At 32.7% G+C, this 13,222-nt stretch overlaps 2 protein-coding genes across 15 annotated transcripts in view; one reads left to right on the forward strand and one right to left on the reverse strand.

The window, feature by feature from the left end:
• Window positions 1-13,222, reverse strand: part of LOC100876585 (opioid-binding protein/cell adhesion molecule homolog) — a 657,546-nt gene that overhangs the window by 201,574 nt on the left and 442,750 nt on the right. The gene's annotated exons all lie outside the window — the stretch shown is intronic.
• LOC143265949 (uncharacterized) overlaps window positions 1-13,222 on the forward strand; it is a 199,091-nt gene that overhangs the window by 16,053 nt on the left and 169,816 nt on the right. The window lies entirely within an intron of this gene.

The raw sequence follows: 13,222 nt of genomic DNA on the forward strand, positions 1-13,222 counted from the left end.
GCTACTTATACTAAACGTTCGAGTGAAAATTCAGTAGGTCATACATTCTCTATTGTTTCGGGTAATGCATTTCTTTGTTGAGCACCTCTACGGTTTTACCGGTAGTGTTTCTTCGTTCGAATGTATTTTTTTCTTCCGGCACGCCGCTGCTGTTGGGCTTAATTTATGGTGTGCAATTCGACAAACAACCGTACGCTGCAAGAAGCACTCATTTTTCAGTGAAAACGACCATCAACGTTCGCTGAGAAAAAGCAGCCAACCGCAGCTGCGGAATAACGTCGAATTTCCGCCATTGCAAATGTATCGGTTACCTGAAACGTCCATTGTTACTATTGACGTTGATTAAGCGCGTTTTAATTCCATTTCAGAAGTTTCTGCTGTCTTGCAACTGTATAACATTCGCTCATTAAATATTGTATATTTTCTATGTAATTCTGTATATTAATTTTGTTCTGCATATTAATAAAATATTTTGTGTATTGATTCTGTACTTACAATAAATAACCTCATTTCATTAATAAACAATGTTACTTGATATTATATAATAGTAATATGTACGTAAAATATGTCAAAATTTAGAATAATATATTTTAGGATTACATATTATGTTTTAATATAAACGCTTACAGTAATAACAATAAATAAAAAATTATCGTTCTATGAATTATTAATAAAAAGTTGTATATTCAGAACCACTTATGGTGGTTCAAAGTCCAAATAAAACATCAAGTAATTTTAATTTTTATAACTGTAACATTTCACAGTGATATAATATTGAAAACTATCCTTCCAATATATTGCATAAAACTGTAACTATAAATATAATTGAATTTTTGTATACTTTATACCTATACACAGTAACATGTGTTCATGGTACTTGTAACAATACTTTATACACACATTATACATAACACCTAACCATTTTTTAAAACTTTCAAAGCTATTACGACATCAAAGGTTGAACATAAAGTGGTTGCTTATTGCAAATAATTCCCTGAAAATAATGTCCTTTTCATAAAATTATTAGAAAACGAGCGTTTTAGTTCTTGTTTTAACGAAGTTTTATATCCGCGTGGTGTGTATGTAGACGCGGCAAAATTTCCATTTAACTCACTGCTTTTCACACTTGCACCTATTAAAAGGCAATGGGTTCTGTGTATTTTCGTGCACCAGTTCAGCACAAAGAATCTCGTTAAATTAGAGTCCACCGTAATTTCGAAATCCCCGGTTGGGTTGCTGTGAAGTCTCTTTCCAAGGGACGAAAAACTTCGCAGTATTCGCCGGTAGCGTAAACTCGGCATAACATGCAGCGCCCCCGTCTCGACTGAATTTAGAAACGCATTACGACTCGACACGGAAATATTTTATGAGGAAGTGTCTCGTACCTGAACGCACACGAGGATTCACCTTTTCCTTTAATACTCGGGAAACTATTTTTAACAAGGACGAAATGTGGACGTTAATTAATTGTTCACGTATTCCTCTTTAATTGTTACGGGTTCACTCTTAATTTCGCAACCTACAAACTTTTAGTCTGATTTGTTGGTTAAAGTTAATCTTTAGTTTTATAGCTTAAGATTAGTTTATAATTTATAGGTTAAAACTAGTGAATAATTTATAGGTTAAGATTAGTCAAGTTTGAAGGGCAAGGTTAGTTCACAGATGTGCAGGTTAAAATTAGTTTGCAAATTTTTAGGTTACGATTAGTATGAAATTTGTAAATTAAGATTAGTCTAATATTTTATAGATTAATATTAATTTAAAATTTGTAAATTAAATCTAGAATTTTGTAAATTAAGATTAGACTACAAATTTATAGGTTAAGTCTAAAATTTTGTAAACTAGGATTAGTCTACAATTTGTAGATTAAGAATAGTCTATTTTGAAGAGCAAGGTTAGTCCACAAATGTGTAGGTTAAAATTAATTTGCAAATTTTTAGGTTAAGGTTAGTATGAAATTTTTAAATTAAAATTAGTCTAATATTTTGTAGATTAAGATTAGTTTAAAATTTGTAGGTTAAGATTAGTCTACTATTTTATAGATTAAGATTAGTTAAAAATTTGTAAATTAAGTCTAGAATTTTGTAAATTAAGATTAGACTACAAATTTGTAGGTTAAGATTAGTCTACTTTGAAGGGTAAGGTTAGTCCACAAATGTATAAGTTTTGCAAACTTTTAGGTTGAGATTAGTATAAAATTTGTAGGTTAAAATTAGTCTACTATTGTGCAGATTAAGATTAGTTTATAATTTGTAGGTTAAGTCTAAAATTTTGTAAATTAAGATTAGTGCTAAACTTGTAAACTAATCTACAATACCAAGTCAAATAAAGAAGGATAAAACATTAGGCATATTTAATCCTAGTTATCCCCGATTGTGCGGACTAGTTGGAACTGAATCCAAAATTAAATTGCGGTGAAAATACGAGTCTGGTGTGTCGCATTCGAGCTGTAGTGTGCGTCACGGGTGTGACACGCTATTATATAGCAAGGGGTTAAATATCAAAAGGTCGGTGTACAATAGAATTCTCTGTTTCTGGGTTAACCTATTTATATATACTTATTGCAGGATTGATTGCATCGACGTATCGAGGAACTTCGTTATGTACTAATTAAAAGTCCAAGCTAAATTAGGTATACAATATTTAAACACGTATGATATAATATAAATGAGATTAATTCCATATAAATTTTGTGATGAGTATTACCACATAGAGTCAAGTACAAATGTGGAATTTTTAAGAACCGCAAACTCTCAAAAATAAAAAATTTGAGATAAAAAATTAAGAGATTCGAAAGGAAAAGCAACATTCGTTATCCTCGCGACGCACTTGTAATACTCATGACGCAGTCACGACGCACTTGTAATATTCGTGACACACTTATGACGCACTTGTGATACTAGTGACGCACTCGCGATGCATTTGTGATACTTTCAACGTTTAACATTTAAAAGAAGTCCAAGTCGAGAGCACACGCTAAGCATTCCAGGTAGAATAGAAATTTTGTTTGGCTCTCAGCTGTCATCTTTTGAGCCGCGCGGTGGGGCGTGTGGCAGGTGTTGACACGCAAGGAACAAGAGCGGATCAAGCGAACGACGGGAGGCTGCTTCTCCTGAAGCAAGCATCTCCTTAACCGAGAAAAGCCATCTATGCACGCGACCATGCAAACTACACATTCAAAGGCATTAATCAGGTTGGAAATCGCGCGAAAGTGCTTAGGATTTCCCCGGTGTAGGTTAAGTAACCGAAGCTTACATAACGTCGACTGTGTATCGGGTACCGTGGCGTGTCGACTCACGGTTTATGCTTCGTTTTAATGTCGCTACGCCGATGTTCTACACAATCTCGGTTTCCTTTTGGTGCCAAGTTCACGTTCCTGCGTATGTTGCGGTTGCCGCGTACTTCGCGTCGCGCTACCCTGCTTATGTCCTATATGGTGTACAGGGTGGTTCGATAAGTATCCGCGGTTGTTTTATGAAGATGAAGGACTTTGGTAAATATTTAGAATAAGTTTACACTGTGTCAGTAAACCGTGCTAGTGACATATGTCAGTATTTTTACGTTCAACTTTGCCTGTACCAGATCTATTGTTGGTAAAGGAAAATGGTTCCCGTTCTTGCCTTTCTTCCATCAGACTCTACATCGTCATTTAACCCGCCATTTTTTAACACAATTGTGGAGACTCGGATAAAGTAAGAAACGCTTGGTGTTGAAAATTTGTAGATTTGGAAGTTTGATCAATTTTGTAACCTTTGAAATAGAAATAGGTCATATTTAAATTCTCCATGTTACAAATTCGTAAATATAGAAATTTAGTCATTCTCAAAGCAGTAAATTTGAAAAATTAAATTATTCCTTTATTTTTGAAGTTTGAATTTTGAAAATTTAGTACTTCATTTATTTTTGACGCTCAAAACTTAAAAATTCAATTCTTTCTTTACTTTCGAAGTTTAAAATTTAAAAACTGGGTAACTTGACCATTTCACAAGTACAAAATTTGAATATGCCGTAACTTTTTATCGTCAAACGCATTGATGCTGAGAAATGGAAATTTGGTAGTATAATTTACGAAGTTCATTATTTAGCAACTTTCTGAAGCTGAAACTCTTTACATATCGCAAGTAGGTCACTTTCTGAACTACGAATTAAAAGATTTGCTAATCTTTGAAGTAGAAAACGTGCAAACTTTGCAAGCTGCGTCGATAAGGTAGGTACCACAAAACTTTTCCTCGAATTTCTGAAAATCTTTCTTGTTAATCTTATTTTTACACAAAATGAAAGCTACTTACAAAATTTCAGGGCAATCAGATTCGCTTTTTTCCTGAAATACCATGTTACTGAGTAATAGAAATATCGTTAGATTGTGGAATAAAATACTATAGCGGATTGCAATTCGATCCAACTTTCTGTTGATACAATAATGTATTGATGGAATATTTTTTAAAATCGTTTTAGTTTCTTCGGATACTTTGTAAAGGATCATGTAAAGATCGTGTTAGAAGATTTAACATTTGACTGTTACACAAAAGAATCAGCAATAGTCATTATTTCTGCAAGCACTAATACTTTTTAACTTTAAATTTAACATGCATTTCTAAATTTATATATTTGCAAGTATTTTTTAGTTTTTCTTCTCATCTTTTGTTTTAGACCCCAATACAAGTTTCTATCGATAGAATATATCATTTCTGCAGACACATTAAGTTGAAATCAATAGTAGCATCACCTGAGTCACATTCCATCGCATATTTTTAGTTTATTATCATTCACATCTACCGAACCTTTTTAGTAGTATTTGCAGTTTCCTTCACTTGCTTTTATTACTTGCTACAGTTTTTTGGGAATACCACAGTCGGATTTTCATTTCCATCCAAATTTGTGTACCCAGAAATCAGGAATTCAGCCTTGTCCGTAAAAATTACGCCCGCACTGAGCCGCCATCTTGCAAAACAAGCAGTCTAGCAGATAGACACGATATGGACGGTTCGCTTCGGAACATCAGACACATACTGTTCGCTTCGGAACATCGGATACATACTGTACGCTTCGGAACATCGGACATCGTTCAGTTTGAACATCGTTAAATATAAGTGGAAACATATCTGTTATATTATACAGTCCACTTATGAACATATGTATTATCTAATACAGTCCACTTATGAACATATCTGTTATATTATACGGTCCACTTATAAACATCGACTTCAAACTATATGAAGTGTCTTACGTTTAATCATCTCTCTGTTGAAGGCATACGTGATTTAGGTCAAAGTAGTCCTTTAGCCACATCCATAAAATTGTCAGTAGTTTCGGCCCTAAAGTGCAAGCGAAAAGATCTACATTATACTTCCTCTTTGAAACTTCGGATTTGAAAATTGTGAGAACTAGAGATGAATATCGACTTGAAACTTCATAAAGTGTCCGGCGTCTGATCGTCTCTAAATAACTAACAATACGACATACTTGTGCTGATAAATGAAAACGAGACACAGCAGAGATATTACATATTTGTAAGAGCTGCTAAGTTTCAGTTAAAAGTTGGTCGGTAAGTGGCTGCAACAGTTCGGAATTGTTAAGAAAGTGGTCTGGCGCGTTCAAGAGGCGCGATTTGGTGGCGCATTGAAGCGATTCACAGGAGTGTTGCTGACGACGCGGTTTTAATAGCCGCAAAACAGAAAACGGCAAGGACACAAGGGAACATTGAAGCAGCCACGGTATTCTGGAGCAAGAGCCTGGAACTTTGACGGGAAGACTTGCACAGGAAATGGAGGTTAGTCTGGCTCCGGTATGGCGCATCACAAGAATAGATGTGCAGATGTTTCCGTACAAGATCCAACTTGCTCGACCTTTGAGCGAAGAAGCCGCGTTCAGACGAGGGTTTGCGAATAGAATCTGTTCAATGATCGAGGGAGAGAGAGATAGATCTTTGATGTTGAATACCACCATCTTCTGCAGTGAGGCGCATTTCTAGCTGGATGGCTACGTGAACCGTCAAAATTATCAAATTTGGAGAAGCCGGTAAACTGAGATCGCTGCGATCAAGCTGTTCCCTCATGAAAATAACCATAAATTTGATATCGTTAACCCTTTGACGGCGGTTATCTAAGTATACGGTTCTTAGAAATTTTCTATTAAAGCTACTTTTCGTTTGTACAGGATTCATCAAACTGATGAAAGTAACTTCATAAGCATCAAGTTTCTAATTAAAAACATTTTTTTAGAAATTATGGTAATAGATATCTATTTACTTTTTTTTATTATTAATTGTATAAATTCGAAGATAACGAAAAAATCGTGTTAAAAATCGTTGAATTCCGTATATTTGCAAAGTTGATATTTTTCAAGCTTAACAAATTTCAATAATATTGTTTTTAAATAAAAAACTTATACTTAAAAATTGTTTAATTCTTACATTTCCAAATTTGCAAATTTGACAATTAACAAACAAGAAATCTAATCATGAGTTTGAAATGTTTAAATTCGATATTTCTACATTCTAAAATTAGAAAGTCAAATTTCGGAGCTCCCAAATTTTTATCCCTCTTTCAAAGAGCGTACTTGATTACTGAAATATTTTATACGAAACCCATATTATTCTATCTCCTGTGACAGAAAGATATATTTAAAATAAATAACCAAAATAACGACGGGTAGACAGCGAATATCTCCTCTGTACGTTGCACAAACTACGTACAAATATGCAGCAATTTATAGCAATTTGTAGGAAATTTGATTTTGTTACGGCATGGTATATAAACGTGACGTAATATATGTAGCATCAAAAGCAAAATTTTATGTAGCTTCTCGCGGAGAAAGGAAGACTTGATTGATGCAAACACCCAGGAGGCGTGTTCTCAACTGCGTCATCAATTTTCAGTCGAATCACATATAAGTTTGCTCCCATGTTGTATACCACAACAATTCACCGTTAGACCGAGCGAAAATCGATATTAGGCTTTAAAGGGTTAATTTAACTCAGTAAACTTAACAACAGACGCAGCCCTTTCATACGTTGCACCCGGTACACCGTGAAATTCTTGACAAACACTGCAAAATTGTGTGTCAAACGCGTTTAAAAATCGTATCCATCAACGTTTTAACAAAAATGACACGATGAAAAGTTGGTTTACAGCGTAAAATATGTTTATTCTTCAATATTTGATGGTATGTTAAACTGTGTGTAATATTATCTAGTTGGGTTTGAGAATGTTAATTCTAACCAAACGTTGATTCTAACAAAATTAAAATTTGGAGATCAAAAGAACATTTAGCAGCTACTTAAATGCACTTTATGGTAAATAACATTTAATAATTTTTAAGAATAGTTCATAGTAAACATCAGTTTGAAATTTAGAAGCTTTTCATGCCTGTAGAGGTGAAACGCATTTATCGCCATATTAGGTAATTGTGCATATTTAATATTACCTAGTTGGGTTTCAGAAAGTTGATTATAACCCAATTAGAATTTGACGACAAAAAGAACGTTTAGAAGCTATAATATTATATAGTGAACATCAGTGTGAAATTTAAAAGCTCCTCGTGTTCATAAAGGGAAATATTCAACGCCATATTAAATTCCTTCGTGTAATATTACATAGCTGGGTTCGAAAACGTTAATTTTAACCCAATTAGAATTTGACGACGAAACGAACGTTTAGAACCTATAATATTTTATATTAAATATCAGTTCGAAATTTAAAATCTTATGTCCGAAAGGTTAAACATATTTAATCCCATATGAAATTCCATAGGGTAATATTACCTAGTTGGGTTTGAAACTGCTACTTCTAACCAAACTATAATTTTACGATTAAAATAAAATTTATATACAATATTTTCTGTCAAAAACCAGTTAAAATTATAAAAATAAGCTTCTCCCATCCATAAAAGTTAAAAATATTGCTTTATCATTTTTTACATGCATGAATGGATACGTCGCGTTTAAATTTAAGAGTCTAATAAAAAGAGGGGAACTATTTCGTGAATATATGACCAAAATTCGACGGACGTACGTCCTCGAGAGTCACGTATCGAATTACATCAGTTGTCGTTCAGAAAAGTTGAACTTTTGGACACGTATTGCGCGTCACATTCAAAGAGCGCAATTTTCCCGCGCTTTTACCAAGAGCCGAGTTCAAGTAATCCAATCGAATCAGGAGACGTGAAAGCAAGTTCTGTTGCACATTCTGAGTTTACAGATGATAGAAACATTTGAAATTGGGGAAACTTCGATACCGGAGAGACCATTGAGAGAATATTTCAAAAATTTTCGACTTTTTTGATTGCACATACTTTTAACTTCAAAGCAATTCAGTCGTAATATTATAGATAGGTTTATGAAATAATTCATGTAATGGAAATGGTTCATTTATTGAATGTAGAAGTGTAACATTCCCGGGAATGTTACAGAAGGATCAATAGTGTGTCGTTCAATGAGATTTGTCTTTGATATTAATTATTATGGTTTCTGTGTAAATAAATTGTACTTTATGGATAGGTTAGGGCAATTCTTGATGGCCGCCATTGTTCTCATTTTTAGCATTTTGAGACTTGACAGATTTGGGAATTGAAACATTTTAAAATTTGGGAATATGAAATCTTGAAAAGTTAAAAATGTTGAAGTTATTAAATTAAAATATTAGAAACTTGAAAAACTGAAAAATTGAAAACTTTAAATCTTGAAAACTTTAAAACTCGAAAATTGAAAAATTGAAAACTTGGAAACTTTAAACCTTGAAAACTTGAAAAACTGAAAAATTGAAAACTAAAACTCGAAAATTGAAAAATTGAAAACTTGGAAACTTGAAACCTTGAAAACTTTAAAAATTTAAAAATTGAAGAATTGAAGAATTGCAGAATTGAAAAATGAAAATTGAAAAATTGAAAACTTAGAAACTTAAAAATATTAAAGCTTGAAAACTTGAAAAATAAAAAGTTTGAAAATTTGAAAACATAAAAAATCGAAAACAACCATTCGCCATTTGCAGCTTAAAATCAAACAGCTCTTACGAAACACTTCACCTGATAATTAAAGCAATTTACAAGATGTAAAACGAGTTTCATGAAAACAGAAAAAAAAAAGATTGAATGAAAAGGTAGACGTTGAAGGTAAATTAAATTGACAAAGGGAAATAAAGTTGAGGAGCGAGGCGTAAACACAATTTCTTTTTAACAAGAATCGTTTCAGCCAAGATGTAACTTTACAACTAAGGAATCGTGGATTACAAGGCAACTCGTAAAACGAGAAGTTATTTCTACTGAAGTTCGAAAAATTAATACCTTGCAAAATGTACTTGGGCCATTACCGCTTAGCTGTGAAATGGGTTATGCCGAATAAAATTTCAAATTTTGATTTTACAACTTCGAAGAGCTTGTAAAATTTGCATAATTCGCGAAGTGAAGTAGTGACAATTTTATTTCTTCTTCGTTTGATTTATCTTCTTTGGGGAAATGATACTAATTACTTATTGCTTTGAATGGCAATCATTTTTTAACGTTTCGCGCAATTCGTTTAAAATAGAAATTTGGCACGAAATTTAAGCTTGATATTGTTATATTTCGTTGTATTTCAATTTTTGTGAATTATGTAACTAGTATAATAAGTTTCATTAATTCTAATTTTAGTTTTAACAAGAGGAATTTAACTAGTTATAAAATAAAGTAATACAATACTATTTTTTTACTTTTTTAATTTACCCAAGAAATTCTTAATATTAATTTTTTTAATTTACCAGAAATTTCGTAATATTCACTTTTCTAATTAACCTATAAACGTTTTAGTATTCACTTTTTTAATTTCCTTACAAAATTGCAATTTATCTACAAAATTTGAAATATTCACTTCTCTAATTAACCTACAATTTTCGTAATATTTACTTTTCTAAGATACCTATACATTTCGTAATATTTACTTGCCTAAATTACCTATAAATTTTGCAATATTTACTTTTCTAATTTATTTATAAATTTCTACTTAAACATTTACTTTTCTAATTTACTTATCTTCACATCAAATACCTTCAACGTGACAAAATAATTGTACCATACTTACAAACTAACGCTTCTAATATTACACTATAGTGCACATCAAAATTTATGATAATACTTCAATTTTAATTTCTAATTAACATATTACGCACACCAGTGAAAATTTACATAACTATACGTAATTATACATAGTACATAATTATACTGTGGTTTTAATCGATATTGGTATACTAACATAACCTCCGCAGTTCAAAATGCAGTTTCGATGTACTACCATAACCTTCTCGATCCAACACGCAGTCACCATCATAATCTTTTCAAAATATGCAACATGTAAATAATAAATTATTCTCCATTTAAAAAGGTTAAACTAAAACAATAATAAAATCTATAATGTTATATGGTATAATCATACAAAGACAATCCTCTCAACCTATAACTTCTGATTATAATCTCAGTATAATTTCTAGCTCGTGCATCGTACAAGAAAATATCGCTTTATGCGGACTCACGACTTTTGAAACACCATTTTCATTCAAACTTTGTGCACTCACAGAGGACGCCGAAAGTAATAATTCTGCAAAACTACAGTAAGCAACTCTCCAAACTAAGGAAGTAAATTATGTACTCCTACTTACTGGTTATTTACTCTAACTTAAACAACTTGTTAGTTATTTACTCTCTCACTGATATGATTACATTGATTACCTGTGATGTTTTGCAACTTTTTAAGCAGAAAATACTAGAATTACGATTAAACGTTTGGACACTTCATTTAGATTGAAGTCGATATTCATAAGTGCGTTGTAGCCAGACCACTTTCTTAACAATTCTGAACTGCTGCAGCCACTTAGCGACCACCTTTTAACTGAAACTTATCTGCTCTTACAAATATATAATATCTCTGCTGTGTCTCGTTTTCATTTATCAGCACAAGTACGTCGTATTGTTAGTTATTTAGAGACGATCAGACGCCGGACACTTTATGAAGTTTCAAGTCGATATTCATCTCTAGTTCTCACACTTTTCAAATCCAAAGTTTCAAAGAGGAAGTATAATGTAGATTTTTTCGCTTGCACTTTAGGGCCGAAACTATTGACAATTTTATGGGTGTAGCTAACGGACTACTTTGACCTAAATCGCGTATGCCCTCAACAGAGAGATGATTAAACGTAAGACACTTCATATAGTTTGAAGTCGATGTTCATAAGTGGACCGTATAATATAACAGATATGTTCATAAGTGGACTGTATTAGATAATACATATGTTCATAAGTGGACTGTATAATATAACAGATATGTTTCTACTTATTTTTAACGATATTCAAACTGAACGATGGTCTGTCCGATGTTCCGAAGCGTACAGTATGTATCCGATGTTCCGAAGCGAACAGTATGTATCCGATGTTCCGAAGCGAACCGTTCATATCGTGTCTATCTGTTCGACTGCTTATTTCGCAAGATGGCGGCTCAGTGCGGGCGTAATTTTTACAGACAAGTCTGACTTCCTGATTTCTGAGTACACAAATTTGGATGGAAATGAAAATCCGACTGTGGTATTCCCAAAAAATTGTAGCAAGTAATAAAAGCAAGCGAAGGAAACTGCAAATACTACTGAAAGGGTTCGATAGATGTGAATGATAATAAACCAAAAATACTCGATGGAATGTGACTCAGGTGATGCTGCTATTGGTTTCAACCTAATGTGTCTGCACAAACCGTATATTGTGTCCATAGAAACTTGTATTGGAGTCTGAAACGAAAGATGAGAAAAACTAGAAAATACTTGAAAATATATAAATTTAGAAATGCATTTGATATTGTGTTAAATTTGAAGTTTAAGAGTATTTGTGCTTACAGTAATAGTGACTATTGTTGATTCTCTTGTGTAACAGTTAAATGTTAATTCTTCCAATATGATCCTTTAGATAATCCTCTACAAAGTATCCGAAGAAACTAAAAATTGATCCAAAATAATTTTGTTATTTGTCTGTTATTGATGTTTTTGAACCTAGTGTGAGACAAACAGTCTCCGCGATACTTTATCGTGTCACTAAACTGCTAATCCTTTCATTGTCGTATTCTAGGACCCCACTAAAATATTTTTGAGCCACGAAGAGTAGATCAGACAAGTTGAAGTGAAACGTATAGTGAATAGTTGTGGCACACCATGAATCAATATGAACTTGTCGATAATATTGCTATGCATATTAATATCGAGTTTATCATTCAAAACGTGGTCAAATTTACGTCACTGCGAACAAAACTGAATATCGAACATGGCGATATCGATAAAATTACAATTAACGAATCGGACACACTCGTCATTAATTACGTTTGACGTCGAATTTCAATGTACATACGTGCAATACTCACGGCGATGAATAATATACGTGCACGCGCTTCCGCGTTTTGCACGATTAATTCGATACTTTGGAATGTGAACGTAGCTCAAAACGTTAGTTTACGTTTTATTAAAATAATTATCACGCGTGACAGGGAACGCCGTAGCCCATTTCGCTCGTATCGATTTTAACCGGTTTCGTTACAAATTGAACCAGTGTTACACAGTTTATACAAGTCCTGGGCCAATTTAAATCTTGATTGCTCAGATTTTAACAAGTCGGAAACCTGGGTCGCTAGTATTGATAGTCAATCCAATTTTTTGGATGTTTCATTCGTTATCGATTTCTAACCATTTTGCAGCGTCAGATAGGAGGAAAATTATAGGACAAAGTTTATTTTACTTAGCTAATATTTTATTTTGGCCCCTGACCGATAATTTATTTTTCACATAAAGTACACTCATATAAGTATTTATAAAAATTTATAGTCGTGTGAAAGTGACAAAATCTTTACGATAATTATTCAAATACATACCTTATTTATTTACATTCTACTGATGATTGGTATTTTATAAAATCCTCGATAATGTGTAAAATAAAATACTTCTACAATTAAATTTCCATTACAATATTTAGTGAATCCACACAAAAGTCCATCACTGAAATTGCTGAAACTCAATTTCAAAAGAGTTTAATTAAACAGCAGTCATCAAGCTCTAATTACATAAGTGTGTACCCAGAAGAAAGAAATAATTCGCTAACGAAATGGTTCAATTAAACAAGAGCAATCAATCTAAATTTCCGCAACAATCACTCAAAAACATCATCGATCGGTATCGTTGAAATAATACCAGTGCTATAACAAGTTCTCGAAGTATTGTTCGACTGC

This window comes from Megachile rotundata, chromosome 15 (genome assembly GCF_050947335.1).
Source record: "Megachile rotundata isolate GNS110a chromosome 15, iyMegRotu1, whole genome shotgun sequence".
In the NCBI taxonomy this organism is placed as follows: Eukaryota; Metazoa; Arthropoda; class Insecta; order Hymenoptera; family Megachilidae; genus Megachile; species Megachile rotundata.